Below are 18,023 nucleotides of genomic sequence, written 5' to 3'. Positions count from 1 at the left end.
ACCTTCAACATTTTCGAGGTCAAGGAGATGCGAAAACCCTAGTTGAATCTCATCACACATAGAGCAATCATCAAGTGATGCTCATCCTTGATTGCCTGGTTGTCACAGAGAGTGCAAGTGCGGTTGTCAACTGTCTTACCTCTCCATACCCCACTCTTGATGCCAACGTCATGAGAGCAAGTATGTAATTGAGCTAAAGTTTGACGTGACCTTGTAGCCACCATATGTATGCTCAAATAAGGCTGTGAACATTTGAGTTCTTATTTTCTATATGTGCTTCAACAATTTGGATTTATATGACTGAGTTAGAGATAGCTAAAAAAAAAGAGAGAGTTAGATAGAGAGACAATGAGAGAGAGAGAAAGCTAAAATTAAAGAGAGAGAGTTAAAAAGACATAGTTAGAGAGAGAGAGAGTCATAGTTAGAGTTAGAGAGAGATAGAGAGAGTTAGAGATAAGTAAGAGAAACAGAGTAAGAAAGATATAGTTAGGGAGACAGAGAGAGAAAAAGAGTCAAAGAGAGAGGGAGAGGGAGAGAGAGAGTTAGAGAGGTAGAGAGTTTGTGTGTATGAGAGAGCGATAGAAAGTTGGAGATGATGATGATGTTTTATCGCCCACGTGAGGCCAAATATTGATCTATGGGACTGCTAGTGTGTTATAATAGTCTCAGCTCTAAAGAAGGAGGGTAGTGTGGCTACACTCTTTTTAGTGAGCCATTAGTTGATGGGTGGCAATACTAAAAAAGCATCCATACATACCTCCAACATTTTCGAGGTCAAGGAGATGCGAAAACCCTAGTTGAATCTCATCACACATAGGGCAAGCAATCATCAAGTGATGCTCATCCTTATGATTGCCTGGTTGTCACAGAGAGTGCAAGTGCGGTTCTCAACTGTCTTACCTCTCCATAGCCCACTCTTGATGTCAACGTCATGAGAGCGAGTATGTAATTGAGCTAAAGTTTTACGTGACGTTGTAGCCACCATATGTATGCTCAAATAAGGCTGTGAACATTTGAGTTGTTATTTTCTATATGTGCTTCAACAGTTTGGATTTATATGACTGAGTTAGAGATAGCTAAAGAGAAAGAGAGAGTTAGATAGAGAGACAATGAGAGAGAGAGAAAGCTAAAATTAAAGAGAGAGAGTTAAAAAGACATAGTTAGAGAGAGAGAGAGTCATAGTTAGAGTTAGAGAGAGATAGAGAGAGTTAGAGATAAGTAAGAGAAACAGAGTAAGAAAGAGATAGTTAGGGAGACAGAGAGAGAAAAAGAGTCAAAGAGAGAGGGAGAGGGAGAGAGAGAGTTAGAGAGCTAGAGAGTTTGTGTGTGTGAGAGAGAGATAGAAAGTTGGAGATGATGATGATGTCTTATCGCCCACGTGAGGCCAAATATTGATCTATGGGACTGCTAGTGTGTTACAATAGTCTCAGCTCTAAAGAAGGAGGGTAGTGTGGCTACACTCTTTTTAGTGAGCCATTAGTTGATGGCGATACTAAAAAAGCATCCATACATACCTCCAACATTTTCGAGGTCAAGGAGATGCGAAAACCCTAGTTGAATCTCATCACACATAGGGCAAGCAATCATCAAGTGATGCTCATCCTTGATTGCCTGGTTGTCTCACAGAGAGTGCAAGTGCGGTTCTCAACTGTCTTACCTCTCCATAGCCCACTCTTGATGCCAAGGTCATGAGAGCGAGTATGTAATTGAGCTAAAGCTTTACGTGACCTTGTAGCCACCATATGTATGCTCAAATAAGGCTGCGAACATTCGAGTTCTTATTCTCTATATGTGCTTCAACAATTTGGATCTATATGACTGAGTTAGAGATAGCTAAAGAGAAAGAGAGAGTTAGATAGAGAGACAATGAGAGAGAGAGAAAGCTAAAATTAAAGAGAGAGAGTTAAAAAGACATAGTTAGAGAGAGAGAGAGTCATAGTTAGAGTTAGAGAGAGATAGAGAGAGTTAGAGATAAGTAAGAGAAACAGAATAAGAAAGATATAGTTAGGGAGACAAAGAGAGAAAAAGATTCAGAGAGAGAGGGAGAGGGAGAGAGAGAGTTAGAGAGCTAGAGAGTTTGTGTGTGTGAGAGAGAGATAGAAAGTTGGAGATGATGATGATGTTTTATCGCCCACGTGAGGCCAAATATTGATCTATGGGACTGCTAGTGTGTTAAAATAGTCTCTGCTCTAAAGAAGGAGGGTAGTGTGGCTACACTCTTTTTAGTGAGCCATTAGTTGATGGCGATACTAGAAAAGCATCCATACATACCTCCAACATTTTCGAGATCAAGGAGATGCGAAAACCCTAGTTGAATCTCATCACACATAGGGCAAGCAATCATCAAGTGATGCTCATCCTTGATTGCCTGGTTGTCTCACAGAGCGTGCAAGTGCGGTTCTCAAAAACTGTCTTACCTCTCCATAGCCCACTCTTGATGCCAAGGTCATGAGAGCGAGTATGTAATTGAGCTAAAGCTTTACGTGACCTTGTAGCACCATATGTATGCTCAAATAAGGTTGCGAACATTGGAGTTCTTATTTTCTATATGTGCTTCAACAATTTGGATCTATATGACTGAGTTAGAGATAGCTAAAGAGAAAGAGAGAGTTAGATAGAGAGACAATGAGAGAGAGAGAAAGCTAAAATTAAATAGAGAGAGTTAAAAAGACATAGTTAGAGAGAGAGAGAGAGAGTCATAGTTAGAGTTAGAGAGAGATAGAGAGAGTTAGAGATAAGTAAGAGAAACAGAGTAAGAAAGAGATAGTTAGGGAGACAGAGAGAGAAAAAGAGTCAAAGAGAGAGGGAGAGGGAGAGAGAGAGTAAGAGAGCTAGAGAGTTTGTGTGTGTGAGAGAGAGATAGAAAGTTGGAGATGATGATGATGTTTTATCACCAACGTGAGGCCAAATATTGATCTATGGGACTGCTAGTGTGTTACAATAGTCTCCACTCTAAAGAAGGAGGGTAGTGTGGCTACACTCTTTTTAGTGAGCCATTAGTTGATGGCGATACTAAAAAAGCATCCATACATACCTCTAACATTTTCGAGGTCAAGGAGATGTGAAAACCCTAGTTGAATCTCATCACACATAGAGCAATCATCAAGTGATGCTCATCCTTGATTGCGTGGTTGTCACAGAGAGTGCAAGTGCGGTTCTCAACTGTCTTACCTCTCCATAGCCCACTCTTGATGCCAAGGTCATGAGAGCGAGTATGTAATTCAGCTAAAGCTTTACGTGACCTTGTAGCCACCATATGTATGCTCAAATAAGGCTGCGAACATTCGAGTTCTTATTCTCTATATGTGCTTCAACAATTTGGATCTATATGACTGAGTTAGAGATAGCTAAAGAGAAAGAGAGAGTTAGATAGAGAGACAATGAGAGAGAGAGAAAGCTAAAATTTAAGAGAGAGAGAGTTAAAAAGACATAGTTAGAGAGAGAGAGAGTCATAGTTAGAGTTAGAGAGAGATAGAGAGAGTTAGAGATAAGTAAGAGAAACAGAGTAAGAAAGAGATAGTTAGGGAGACAGAGAGAGAAAAAGAGTCAAAGAGAGAGGGAGAGGGAGAGAGAGAGTTAGAGAGCTAGAGAGTTTGTGTGTGTGAGAGAGAGATAGAAAGTTGGAGATGATGATGATGTCTTATCGCCCACGTGAGGCCAAATATTGATCTATGGGACTGCTAGTGTGTTACAATAGTCTCAACTCTAAAGAAGGAGGGTAGTGTGGCTACACTCTTTTTAGTGAGCCATTAGTTGATGGCAATACTAAAAAAGCATCCATACATACCTCCAACATTTTCGAGGTCAAGGAGATGCGAAAACCCTAGTTGAATCTCATCACACATAGGGCAAGCAATCATCAAGTGATGCTCATCCTTGATTGCCTGGTTGTCTCACAGAGAGTGCAAGTGCGGTTCTCAACTGTCTTACCTCTCCATAGCCCACTCTTGATGCCAAGGTCATGAGAGCGAGTATGTAATTGAGCTAAAGCTTTACGTGACCTTGTAGCCACCATATGTATGCTCAAATAAGGCTGCGAACATTCGAGTTCTTATTCTCTATATGTGCTTCAACAATTTGGATCTATATGACTGAGTTAGAGATAGCTAAAGAGAAAGAGAGAGTTAGATAGAGAGACAATGAGAGAGAGAGAAAGCTAAAATTAAAGAGAGAGAGTTAAAAAGACATAGTTAGAGAGAGAGAGAGAGAGAGTCATAGTTAGAGTTAGAGAGAGATAGAGAGAGTTAGAGATAAGTAAGAGAAATTGAGTAAGAAAGAGATAGTTAGGGAGACAGAGAGAGAAAAAGAGTCAAAGAGAGAGGAAGAGGGAGAGAGAGAGAGAGAGTAAGAAAGCTAGAGAGTTTGTGTGTGTGAGAGAGAGATAGAAAGTTGGAGATGATGATGATGTTTTATCGCGCCCACGTGAGGCCAAATATTGATCTATAGGATTGCTAGTGTGTTACAATAGTCTCCGCTCTAAAGAAGGAGGGTAGTGTGGGTACACTCTTTTTAGTGAGCCATTAGTTGATGGCGATACTAAAAAAGCATCCATACATACCTCCAACATTTTCGAGGTCAAGGAGATGCGAAAACCCTAGTTGAATCTCATCACACATAGGGCAAGCAATCATCAAGTGATGCTCATCCTTGATTGCCTGGTTGTCACAGAGAGTGCAAGTGCGGTTCTCAACTGTCTTACCTCTCCATAGCCCACTCTTGATGCCAACGTCATGAGAGCGAGTATGTAATTCAGCTAAAGCTTTACGTGACCTTGTAGCCACCATATGTATGCTCAAATAAGGCTGTGAATATTTGAGTTCTTATTTTCTATATGTGCTTCAACAATTTGGATTTATATGACTGAGTTAGAGATAGCTAAAGAGAAAGAGAGAGTTAGATAGAGAGACAATGAGAGAGAGAGAAAGCTAAAATTTAAGAGAGAGAGAGTTAAAAAGACATAGTTAGAGAGAGAGAGAGTCATAGTTAGAGTTAGAGAGAGATAGAGAGAGTTAGAGATAAGTAAGAGAAACAGAGTAAGAAAGAGATAGTTAGGGAGACACAGAGAGAAAAAGAGTCGAAGAGAGAGGGAGAGGGAGAGAGAGAGCTAGAGAGCTAGAGAGTTTGTGTGTGTGAGAGAGAGATAGAAAGTTGGAGATGATGATGATGTTTTATCGCCCACGTGAGGCCAAATATTGATCTATGGGACTGCTAGTGTGTTACAATAGTCTCTGCTCTAAAGAGGGAGGGTAGTGTGGCTACACTCTTTTTAGTGAGCCATTAGTTGATGGCGATACTAAAAAAGCATCCATACATACCTCCAACATTTTTGAGGTCAAGGAGATGCGAAAACCCTAGTTGAATCTCATCACACATAGGGCAAGCAATCATCAAGTGATGCTCATCCTTGATTGCCTGGTTGTCTCACAGAGAGTGCAAGTGCGGTTCTCAACAACTGTCTTACCTCTCCATAGCCCACTCTTGATGCCAAGGTCATGAGAGCGAGTATGTAATTGAGCTAAAGCTTTACGTGACCTTGTAGCACCATATGTATGCTCAAATAAGGCTGCGAACATTCCAGTTCTTATTCTCTATATGTGCTTCAACAATTTGGATCTATATGACTGAGTTAGAGATAGCTAAAGAGAAAGAGAGAGTTAGATAGAGAGACAATGAGAGAGAGAGAAAGCTAAAATTAAAGAGAGAGAGTTAAAAAGACATAGTTAGAGAGAGAGAGAGAGAGTCATAGTTAGAGTTAGAGAGAGATAGAGAGAGTTAGAGATAAGTAAGAGAAATTGAGTAAGAAAGAGATAGTTAGGGAGACAGAGAGAGAAAAAGAGTCAAAGAGAGAGGGAGAGGGAGAGAGAGAGAGAGAGTAAGAAAGCTAGAGAGTTTGTGTGTGTGAGAGAGAGATAGAAAGTTGGAGATGATGATGATGTTTTATCGCGCCCACGTGAGGCCAAATATTGATCTATAGGATTGCTAGTGTGTTACAATAGTCTCCGCTCTAAAGAAGGAGGGTAGTGTGGGTACACTCTTTTTAGTGAGCCATTAGTTGATGGCGATACTAAAAAAGCATCCATACATACCTCCAACATTTTCGAGGTCAAGGAGATGCGAAAACCCTAGTTGAATCTCATCACACATAGGGCAAGCAATCATCAAGTGATGCTCATCCTTATGATTGCCTGGTTGTCACAAAGAGTGCAAGTGCGGTTCTCAACTGTCTTACCTCTCCATAGCCCACTCTTGATGCCAACGTCATGAGAGCGAGTATGTAATTGAGCTAAAGTTTTACGTGACGTTGTAGCCACCATATGTATGCTCAAATAAGGCTGTGAACATTTGAGTTCTTATTTTCTATATGTGCTTCAACAGTTTGGATTTATATAACTGAGTTAGAGATAGCTAAAGAGAAAGAGAGAGTTAGATAGAGAGACAATGAGAGAGAGAGAAAGCTAAAATTAAAGAGAGAGAGTTAAAAAGACATAGTTAGAGAGAGAGAGAGTCATAGTTAGAGTTAGATAGAGATAGAGAGAGTTAGAGATAAGTAAGAGAAACAGAGTAAGAAAGAGATAGTTAGGGAGACAGAGAGAGAAAAAGAGTCAAAGAGAGAGGGAGAGGGAGAGAGAGAGTTAGAGAGCTAGAGAGTTTGTGTGTGTGAGAGAGAGATAGAAAGTTGGAGATGATGATGATGTCTTATCGCCCACGTGAGGCCAAATATTGATCTATGGGACTGCTAGTGTGTTACAATAGTCTCAGCTCTAAAGAAGGAGGGTAGTGTGGCTACACTCTTTTTAGTGAGCCATTAGTTGATGGCGATACTAAAAAAGCATCCATACATACCTCCAACATTTTCGAGGTCAAGGAGATGCGAAAACCCTAGTTGAATCTCATCACACATAGGGCAAGCAATCATCAAGTGATGCTCATCCTGGATTGCCTGGTTGTCTCACAGAGAGTGCAAGTGCGGTTCTCAACTGTCTTACCTCTCCATAGCCCACTCTTGATGCCAAGGTCATGAGAGCGAGTATGTAATTGAGCTAAAGCTTTACGTGACCTTGTAGCCACCATATGTATGCTCAAATAAGGCTGCGAACATTCGAGTTCTTATTCTCTATATGTGCTTCAACAATTTGGATCTATATGACTGAGTTAGAGATAGCTAAAGAGAAAGAGAGAGTTAGATAGAGAGACAATGAGGGAGAGAGAAAGCTAAAATTAAAGAGAGAGAGTTAAAAAGACATAGTTAGAGAGAGAGAGAGTCATAGTTAGAGTTAGAGAGAGATAGAGAGAGTTAGAGATAAGTAAGAGAAACAGAATAAGAAAGATATAGTTAGGGAGACAAAGAGAGAAAAAGATTCAAAGAGAGAGGGAGAGGGAGAGAGAGAGTTAGAGAGCTAGAGAGTTTGTGTGTGTGAGAGAGAGATAGAAAGTTGGAGATGATGATGATGTTTTATCGCCCACGTGAGGCCAAATATTGATCTATGGGACTGCTAGTGTGTTAAAATAGTCTCTGCTCTAAAGAAGGAGGGTAGTGTGGCTACACTCTTTTTAGTGAGCCATTAGTTGATGGCGATACTAGAAAAGCATCCATACATACCTCAAACATTTTCGAGGTCAAGGAGATGCGAAAACCCTAGTTGAATCTCATCACACATAGAGCAATCATCAAGTGATGCTCATCCTTGATTGCGTGGTTGTCACAGAGAGTGCAAGTGCGGTTCTCAACTGTCTTACCTCTCCATAGCCCACTCTTGATGCCAAGGTCATGAGAGCGAGTATGTAATTCAGCTAAAGCTTTACGTGACCTTGTAGCCACCATATGTATGCTCAAATAAGGCTGTGAACATTTGAGTTCTTATTTTCTATATGTGCTTCAACAATTTGGATTTATATGACTAAGTTAGAGATAGCTAAAGAGAAAGAGAGAGTTAGATAGAGAGACAATGAGAGAGAGAGAAAGCTAAAATTTAAGAGAGAGAGAGAGAGTTAAAAAGACATAGTTAGAGAGAGAGAGAGTCATAGTTAGAGTTAGAGAGAGATAGAGAGAGTTAGAGATAAGTAAGAGAAACAGAGTAAGAAAGAGATAGTTAGGGAGACAGAGAGAGAAAAAGAGTCAAAGAGAGAGGGAGAGGGAGAGAGAGAGTTAGAGAGCTAGAGAGTTTGTGTGTGTGAGAGAGAGATAGAAAGTTGGAGATGATGATGATGTCTTATCGCCCACGTGAGGCCAAATATTGATCTATGGGACTGCTAGTGTGTTACAATAGTCTCAGCTCTAAAGAAGGAGGGTAGTGTGGCTACACTCTTTTTAGTGAGCCATTAGTTGATGGCAATACTAAAAAAGCATCCATACATACCTCCAACATTTTCGAGGTCAAGGAGATGCGAAAACCCTAGTTGAATCTCATCACACATAGGGCAAGCAATCATCAAGTGATGCTCATCCTTGATTGCCTGGTTGTCTCACAGAGAGTGCAAGTGCGGTTCTCAACTGTCTTACCTCTCCATAGCCCACTCTTGATGCCAAGGTCATGAGAGCGAGTATGTAATTGAGCTAAAGCTTTACGTGACCTTGTAGCCACCATATGTATGCTCAAATAAGGCTGCGAACATTCCAGTTCTTATTCTCTATATGTGCTTCAACAATTTGGATCTATATGACTGAGTTAGAGATAGCTAAAGAGAAAGAGAGAGTTAGATAGAGAGACAATGAGAGAGAGAGAAAGCTAAAATTAAAGAGAGAGAGTTAAAAAGACATAGTTAGAGAGAGAGAGAGAGAGTCATAGTTAGAGTTAGAGAGAGATAGAGAGAGTTAGAGATAAGTAAGAGAAATTGAGTAAGAAAGAGATAGTTAGGGAGACAGAGAGAGAAAAAGAGTCAAAGAGAGAGGGAGAGGGAGAGAGAGAGAGAGAGTAAGAAAGCTAGAGAGTTTGTGTGTGTGAGAGAGAGATAGAAAGTTGGAGATGATGATGATGTTTTATCGCGCCCACGTGAGGCCAAATATTGATCTATAGGATTGCTAGTGTGTTACAATAGTCTCCGCTCCAAAGAAGGAGGGTAGTGTGGGTACACTCTTTTTAGTGAGCCATTAGTTGATGGCGATACTAAAAAAGCATCCATACATACCTCCAACATTTTCGAGGTCAAGGAGATGCGAAAACCCTAGTTGAATCTCATCACACATAGGGCAAGCAATCATCAAGTGATGCTCATCCTTGATTGCCTGGTTGTCACAGAGAGTGCAAGTGCGGTTCTCAACTGTCTTACCTCTCCATAGCCCACTCTTGATGCCAAGGTCATGAGAGCGAGCATGTAATTCAGCTAAAGCTTTACGTGACCTTGTAGCCACCATATGTATGCTCAAATAAGGCTGTGAACATTTGAGTTCTTATTTTCTATATGTGCTTCAACAATTTGGATTTATATGACTGAGTTAGAGATAGCTAAAGAGAAAGAGAGAGTTAGATAGAGAGACAATGAGAGAGAGAGAGAAAGCTAAAATTTAAGAGAGAGAGAGTTAAAAAGACATAGTTAGAGAGAGAGAGAGTCATAGTTAGAGTTAGAGAGAGATAGAGAGAGTTAGAGATAAGTAAGAGAAACAGAGTAAGAAAGATATAGTTAGGGAGACACAGAGAGAAAAAGAGTCAAAGAGAGAGGGAGAGGGAGAGAGAGAGCTAGAGAGCTAGAGAGTTTGTGTGTGTGAGAGAGAGATAGAAAGTTGGAGATGATGATGATGTTTTATCGCCCACGTGAGGCCAAATATTGATCTATGGGACTGCTAGTGTGTTACAATAGTCTCTGCTCTAAAGAAGGAGGGTAGTGTGGCTACACTCTTTTTAGTGAGCCATTAGTTGATGGCGATACTAAAAAAGCATCCATACATACCTCCAACATTTTTGAGGTCAAGGAGATGCGAAAACCCTAGTTGAATCTCATCACACATAGGGCAAGCAATCATCAAGTGATGCTCATCCTTGATTGCCTGGTTGTCTCACAGAGAATGCAAGTGCGGTTCTCAACAACTGTCTTACCTCTCCATAGCCCACTCTTGATGCCAAGGTCATGAGAGCGAGTATGTAATTGAGCTAAAGCTTTACGTGACCTTGTAGGACCATATGTATGCTCAAATAAGGCTGCGAACATTCGAGTTCTTATTCTCTATATGTGCTTCAACAATTTGGATCTATATGACTGAGTTAGAGATAGCTAAAGAGAAAGAGAGAGTTAGATAGAGAGACAATGAGAGAGAGAGAAAGCTAAAATTAAAGAGAGAGAGTTAAAAAGACATAGTTAGAGAGAGAGAGAGTCATAGTTAGAGTTAGAGAGAGATAGAGAGAGTTAGAGATAAGTAAGAGAAACAGAGTAAGAAAGATATAGTTAGGGAGACAGAGAGAGAAAAGAGTCAAAGAGAGAGGGAGAGGGAGAGAGAGAGTTAGAGAGCTAGAGAGTTTGTGTGTGTGAGACAGAGATAGAAAGTTGGAGATGATGATGATGTTTTATCGCCCACGTGAGGCCAAATATTGATCTATGGGACTGCTAGTGTGTTACAATAGTCTCTGCTCTAAAGAAGGAGGGTAGTGTGGCTACACTCTTTTTAGTGAGCCATTAGTTGATGGCGATACTAAAAAAGCATCCATACATACCTCCAACATTTTCGAGGTTAAGGAGACGCGAAAACCCTAGTTGAATCTCATCACACATAGGGCAAGCAATCATCAAGTGATGCTCATCCTTGATTGCCTGGTTGTCTCACAGAGAGTGCAAGTGCGGTTCTCAACTGTCTTACCTCTCCATAGCCCACTCTTGATGCCAAGGTCATGAGAGCGAGTATGTAATTGAGCTAAAGCTTTACGTGACCTTGTAGCACCATATGTATGCTCAAATAAGGCTGCGAACATTCGAGTTCTTATTTCCTATATGTGCTTCAACAATTTGGATCTATATGACTGAGTTAGAGATAGCTAAAGAGAAAGAGAGAGTTAGATAGAGAGACAATGAGAGAGAGAGAAAGCTAAAATTAAATAGAGAGAGTTAAAAAGACATAGTTAGAGAGAGAGAGAGAGTCATAGTTAGAGTTAGAGAGAGATAGAGAGAGTTAGAGATAAGTAAGAGAAACAGAGTAAGAAAGAGATAGTTAGGGAGACAGAGAGCGAAAAAGAGTCAAAGAGAGAGGGAGAGGGAGAGAGAGAGTAAGAGAGCTAGAGAGTTTGTGTGTGTGAGAGAGAGATAGAAAGTTGGAGATGATGATGATGTTTTATCACCAACGTGAGGCCAAATATTGATCTATGGGACTGCTAGTGTGTTACAATAGTCTCCGCTCTAAAGAAGGAGGGTAGTGTGGCTACACTCTTTTTAGTGAGCCATTAGTTGATGGCGATACTAAAAAAGCATCCATACATACCTTCAACATTTTCGAGGTCAAGGAGATGCGAAAACCCTAGTTGAATCTCATCACACATAGAGCAATCATCAAGTGATGCTCATCCTTGATTGCCTGGTTGTCACAGAGAGTGCAAGTGCGGTTGTCAACTGTCTTACCTCTCCATACCCCACTCTTGATGCCAACGTCATGAGAGCAAGTATGTAATTGAGCTAAAGTTTGACGTGACCTTGTAGCCACCATATGTATGCTCAAATAAGGCTGTGAACATTTGAGTTCTTATTTTCTATATGTGCTTCAACAATTTGGATTTATATGACTGAGTTAGAGATAGCTAAAAAAAAAGAGAGAGTTAGATAGAGAGACAATGAGAGAGAGAGAAAGCTAAAATTAAAGAGAGAGAGTTAAAAAGACATAGTTAGAGAGAGAGAGAGTCATAGTTAGAGTTAGAGAGAGATAGAGAGAGTTAGAGATAAGTAAGAGAAACAGAGTAAGAAAGATATAGTTAGGGAGACAGAGAGAGAAAAAGAGTCAAAGAGAGAGGGAGAGGGAGAGAGAGAGTTAGAGAGGTAGAGAGTTTGTGTGTATGAGAGAGCGATAGAAAGTTGGAGATGATGATGATGTTTTATCGCCCACGTGAGGCCAAATATTGATCTATGGGACTGCTAGTGTGTTATAATAGTCTCAGCTCTAAAGAAGGAGGGTAGTGTGGCTACACTCTTTTTAGTGAGCCATTAGTTGATGGGTGGCGATACTAAAAAAGCATCCATACATACCTCCAACATTTTCGAGGTCAAGGAGATGCGAAAACCCTAGTTGAATCTCATCACACATAGGGCAAGCAATCATCAAGTGATGCTCATCCTTATGATTGCCTGGTTGTCACAGAGAGTGCAAGTGCGGTTCTCAACTGTCTTACCTCTCCATAGCCCACTCTTGATGTCAACGTCATGAGAGCGAGTATGTAATTGAGCTAAAGTTTTACGTGACGTTGTAGCCACCATATGTATGCTCAAATAAGGCTGTGAACATTTGAGTTCTTATTTTCTATATGTGCTTCAACAGTTTGGATTTATATGACTGAGTTAGAGATAGCTAAAGAGAAAGAGAGAGTTAGATAGAGAGACAATGAGAGAGAGAGAAAGCTAAAATTAAAGAGAGAGAGTTAAAAAGACATAGTTAGAGAGAGAGAGAGTCATAGTTAGAGTTAGAGAGAGATAGAGAGAGTTAGAGATAAGTAAGAGAAACAGAGTAAGAAAGAGATAGTTAGGGAGACAGAGAGAGAAAAAGAGTCAAAGAGAGAGGGAGAGGGAGAGAGAGAGTTAGAGAGCTAGAGAGTTTGTGTGTGTGAGAGAGAGATAGAAAGTTGGAGATGATGATGATGTCTTATCGCCCACGTGAGGCCAAATATTGATCTATGGGACTAATAGTGTGTTACAATAGTCTCAGCTCTAAAGAAGGAGGGTAGTGTGGCTACACTCTTTTTAGTGAGCCATTAGTTGATGGCGATACTAAAAAAGCATCCATACATACCTCCAACATTTTCGAGGTCAAGGAGATGCGAAAACCCTAGTTGAATCTCATCACACATAGGGCAAGCAATCATCAAGTGATGCTCATCCTTGATTGCCTGGTTGTCTCACAGAGAGTGCAAGTGCGGTTCTCAACTGTCTTACCTCTCCATAGCCCACTCTTGATGCCAAGGTCATGAGAGCGAGTATGTAATTGAGCTAAAGCTTTACGTGACCTTGTAGCCACCATATGTATGCTCAAATAAGGCTGCGAACATTCGAGTTCTTATTCTCTATATGTGCTTCAACAATTTGGATCTATATGACTGAGTTAGAGATAGCTAAAGAGAAAGAGAGAGTTAGATAGAGAGACAATGAGAGAGAGAGAAAGCTAAAATTAAAGAGAGAGAGTTAAAAAGACATAGTTAGAGAGAGAGAGAGTCATAGTTAGAGTTAGAGAGAGATAGAGAGAGTTAGAGATAAGTAAGAGAAACAGAATAAGAAAGATATAGTTAGGGAGACAAAGAGAGAAAAAGATTCAGAGAGAGAGGGAGAGGGAGAGAGAGAGTTAGAGAGCTAGAGAGTTTGTGTGTGTGAGAGAGAGATAGAAAGTTGGAGATGATGATGATGTTTTATCGCCCACGTGAGGCCAAATATTGATCTATGGGACTGCTAGTGTGTTAAAATAGTCTCTGCTCTAAAGAAGGAGGGTAGTGTGGCTACACTCTTTTTAGTGAGCCATTAGTTGATGGCGATACTAGAAAAGCATCCATACATACCTCCAACATTTTCGAGATCAAGGAGATGCGAAAACCCTAGTTGAATCTCATCACACATAGGGCAAGCAATCATCAAGTGATGCTCATCCTTGATTGCCTGGTTGTCTCACAGAGCGTGCAAGTGCGGTTCTCAAAAACTGTCTTACCTCTCCATAGCCCACTCTTGATGCCAAGGTCATGAGAGCGAGTATGTAATTGAGCTAAAGCTTTACGTGACCTTGTAGCACCATATGTATGCTCAAATAAGGTTGCGAACATTGGAGTTCTTATTTTCTATATGTGCTTCAACAATTTGGATCTATATGACTGAGTTAGAGATAGCTAAAGAGAAAGAGAGAGTTAGATAGAGAGACAATGAGAGAGAGAGAAAGCTAAAATTAAATAGAGAGAGTTAAAAAGACATAGTTAGAGAGAGAGAGAGAGAGTCATAGTTAGAGTTAGAGAGAGATAGAGAGAGTTAGAGATAAGTAAGAGAAACAGAGTAAGAAAGAGATAGTTAGGGAGACAGAGAGAGAAAAAGAGTCAAAGAGAGAGGGAGAGGGAGAGAGAGAGTAAGAGAGCTAGAGAGTTTGTGTGTGTGAGAGAGAGATAGAAAGTTGGAGATGATGATGATGTTTTATCACCAACGTGAGGCCAAATATTGATCTATGGGACTGCTAGTGTGTTACAATAGTCTCCACTCTAAAGAAGGAGGGTAGTGTGGCTACACTCTTTTTAGTGAGCCATTAGTTGATGGCGATACTAAAAAAGCATCCATACATACCTCTAACATTTTCGAGGTCAAGGAGATGCGAAAACCCTAGTTGAATCTCATCACACATAGAGCAATCATCAAGTGATGCTCATCCTTGATTGCGTGGTTGTCACAGAGAGTGCAAGTGCGGTTCTCAACTGTCTTACCTCTCCATAGCCCACTCTTGATGCCAAGGTCATGAGAGCGAGTATGTAATTCAGCTAAAGCTTTACGTGACCTTGTAGCCACCATATGTATGCTCAAATAAGGCTGTGAACATTTGAGTTCTTATTTTCTATATGTGCTTCAACAATTTGGATTTATATGACTGAGTTAGAGATAGCTAAAGAGAAAGAGAGAGTTAGATAGAGAGACAATGAGAGAGAGAGAAAGCTAAAATTTAAGAGAGAGAGAGTTAAAAAGACATAGTTAGAGAGAGAGAGAGTCATAGTTAGAGTTAGAGAGAGATAGAGAGAGTTAGAGATAAGTAAGAGAAACAGAGTAAGAAAGAGATAGTTAGGGAGACAGAGAGAGAAAAAGAGTCAAAGAGAGAGGGAGAGGGAGAGAGAGAGTTAGAGAGCTAGAGAGTTTGTGTGTGTGAGAGAGAGATAGAAAGTTGGAGATGATGATGATGTCTTATCGCCCACGTGAGGCCAAATATTGATCTATGGGACTGCTAGTGTGTTACAATAGTCTCAGCTCTAAAGAAGGAGGGTAGTGTGGCTACACTCTTTTTAGTGAGCCATTAGTTGATGGCAATACTAAAAAAGCATCCATACATACCTCCAACATTTTCGAGGTCAAGGAGATGCGAAAACCCTAGTTGAATCTCATCACACATAGGGCAAGCAATCATCAAGTGATGCTCATCCTTGATTGCCTGGTTGTCTCACAGAGAGTGCAAGTGCGGTTCTCAACTGTCTTACCTCTCCATAGCCCACTCTTGATGCCAAGGTCATGAGAGCGAGTATGTAATTGAGCTAAAGCTTTACGTGACCTTGTAGCCACCATATGTATGCTCAAATAAGGCTGCGAACATTCGAGTTCTTATTCTCTATATGTGCTTCAACAATTTGGATCTATATGACTGAGTTAGAGATAGCTAAAGAGAAAGAGAGAGTTAGATAGAGAGACAATGAGAGAGAGAGAAAGCTAAAATTAAAGAGAGAGAGTTAAAAAGACATAGTTAGAGAGAGAGAGAGAGAGAGTCATAGTTAGAGTTAGAGAGAGATAGAGAGAGTTAGAGATAAGTAAGAGAAATTGAGTAAGAAAGAGATAGTTAGGGAGACAGAGAGAGAAAAAGAGTCAAAGAGAGAGGAAGAGGGAGAGAGAGAGAGAGAGTAAGAAAGCTAGAGAGTTTGTGTGTGTGAGAGAGAGATAGAAAGTTGGAGATGATGATGATGTTTTATCGCGCCCACGTGAGGCCAAATATTGATCTATAGGATTGCTAGTGTGTTACAATAGTCTCCGCTCTAAAGAAGGAGGGTAGTGTGGGTACACTCTTTTTAGTGAGCCATTAGTTGATGGCGATACTAAAAAAGCATCCATACATACCTCCAACATTTTCGAGGTCAAGGAGATGCGAAAACCCTAGTTGAATCTCATCACACATAGGGCAAGCAATCATCAAGTGATGCTCATCCTTGATTGCCTGGTTGTCACAGAGAGTGCAAGTGCGGTTCTCAACTGTCTTACCTCTCCATAGCCCACTCTTGATGCCAACGTCATGAGAGCGAGTATGTAATTCAGCTAAAGCTTTACGTGACCTTGTAGCCACCATATGTATGCTCAAATAAGGCTGTGAATATTTGAGTTCTTATTTTCTATATGTGCTTCAACAATTTGGATTTATATGACTGAGTTAGAGATAGCTAAAGAGAAAGAGAGAGTTAGATAGAGAGACAATGAGAGAGAGAGAAAGCTAAAATTTAAGAGAGAGAGAGTTAAAAAGACATAGTTAGAGAGAGAGAGAGTCATAGTTAGAGTTAGAGAGAGATAGAGAGAGTTAGAGATAAGTAAGAGAAACAGAGTAAGAAAGAGATAGTTAGGGAGACACAGAGAGAAAAAGAGTCGAAGAGAGAGGGAGAGGGAGAGAGAGAGCTAGAGAGCTAGAGAGTTTGTGTGTGTGAGAGAGAGATAGAAAGTTGGAGATGATGATGATGTTTTATCGCCCACGTGAGGCCAAATATTGATCTATGGGACTGCTAGTGTGTTACAATAGTCTCTGCTCTAAAGAGGGAGGGTAGTGTGGCTACACTCTTTTTAGTGAGCCATTAGTTGATGGCGATACTAAAAAAGCATCCATACATACCTCCAACATTTTTGAGGTCAAGGAGATGCGAAAACCCTAGTTGAATCTCATCACACATAGGGCAAGCAATCATCAAGTGATGCTCATCCTTGATTGCCTGGTTGTCTCACAGAGAGTGCAAGTGCGGTTCTCAACAACTGTCTTACCTCTCCATAGCCCACTCTTGATGCCAAGGTCATGAGAGCGAGTATGTAATTGAGCTAAAGCTTTACGTGACCTTGTAGCACCATATGTATGCTCAAATAAGGCTGCGAACATTCCAGTTCTTATTCTCTATATGTGCTTCAACAATTTGGATCTATATGACTGAGTTAGAGATAGCTAAAGAGAAAGAGAGAGTTAGATAGAGAGACAATGAGAGAGAGAGAAAGCTAAAATTAAAGAGAGAGAGTTAAAAAGACATAGTTAGAGAGAGAGAGAGAGAGTCATAGTTAGAGTTAGAGAGAGATAGAGAGAGTTAGAGATAAGTAAGAGAAATTGAGTAAGAAAGAGATAGTTAGGGAGACAGAGAAAGAAAAAGAGTCAAAGAGAGAGGGAGAGGGAGAGAGAGAGAGAGAGTAAGAAAGCTAGAGAGTTTGTGTGTGTGAGAGAGAGATAGAAAGTTGGAGATGATGATGATGTTTTATCGCGCCCACGTGAGGCCAAATATTGATCTATAGGATTGCTAGTGTGTTACAATAGTCTCCGCTCTAAAGAAGGAGGGTAGTGTGGGTACACTCTTTTTAGTGAGCCATTAGTTGATGGCGATACTAAAAAAGCATCCATACATACCTCCAACATTTTCGAGGTCAAGGAGATGCGAAAACCCTAGTTGAATCTCATCACACATAGGGCAAGCAATCATCAAGTGATGCTCATCCTTATGATTGCCTGGTTGTCACAAAGAGTGCAAGTGCGGTTCTCAACTGTCTTACCTCTCCATAGCCCACTCTTGATGCCAACGTCATGAGAGCGAGTATGTAATTGAGCTAAAGTTTTACGTGACGTTGTAGCCACCATATGTATGCTCAAATAAGGCTGTGAACATTTGAGTTCTTATTTTCTATATGTGCTTCAACAGTTTGGATTTATATAACTGAGTTAGAGATAGCTAAAGAGAAAGAGAGAGTTAGATAGAGAGACAATGAGAGAGAGAGAAAGCTAAAATTAAAGAGAGAGAGTTAAAAAGACATAGTTAGAGAGAGAGAGAGTCATAGTTAGAGTTAGATAGAGATAGAGAGAGTTAGAGATAAGTAAGAGAAACAGAGTAAGAAAGAGATAGTTAGGGAGACAGAGAGAGAAAAAGAGTCAAAGAGAGAGGGAGAGGGAG

Source organism: Cibotium barometz, chromosome 20, assembly GCF_041138505.1.
Source record: "Cibotium barometz isolate CiBa-2024 chromosome 20, ASM4113850v1, whole genome shotgun sequence".
In the NCBI taxonomy this organism is placed as follows: domain Eukaryota; kingdom Viridiplantae; phylum Streptophyta; class Polypodiopsida; order Cyatheales; family Cibotiaceae; genus Cibotium; species Cibotium barometz.
The sequence above is the reverse complement of the archived record's forward strand: the minus strand, read 5'-3'. Positions refer to the sequence as shown.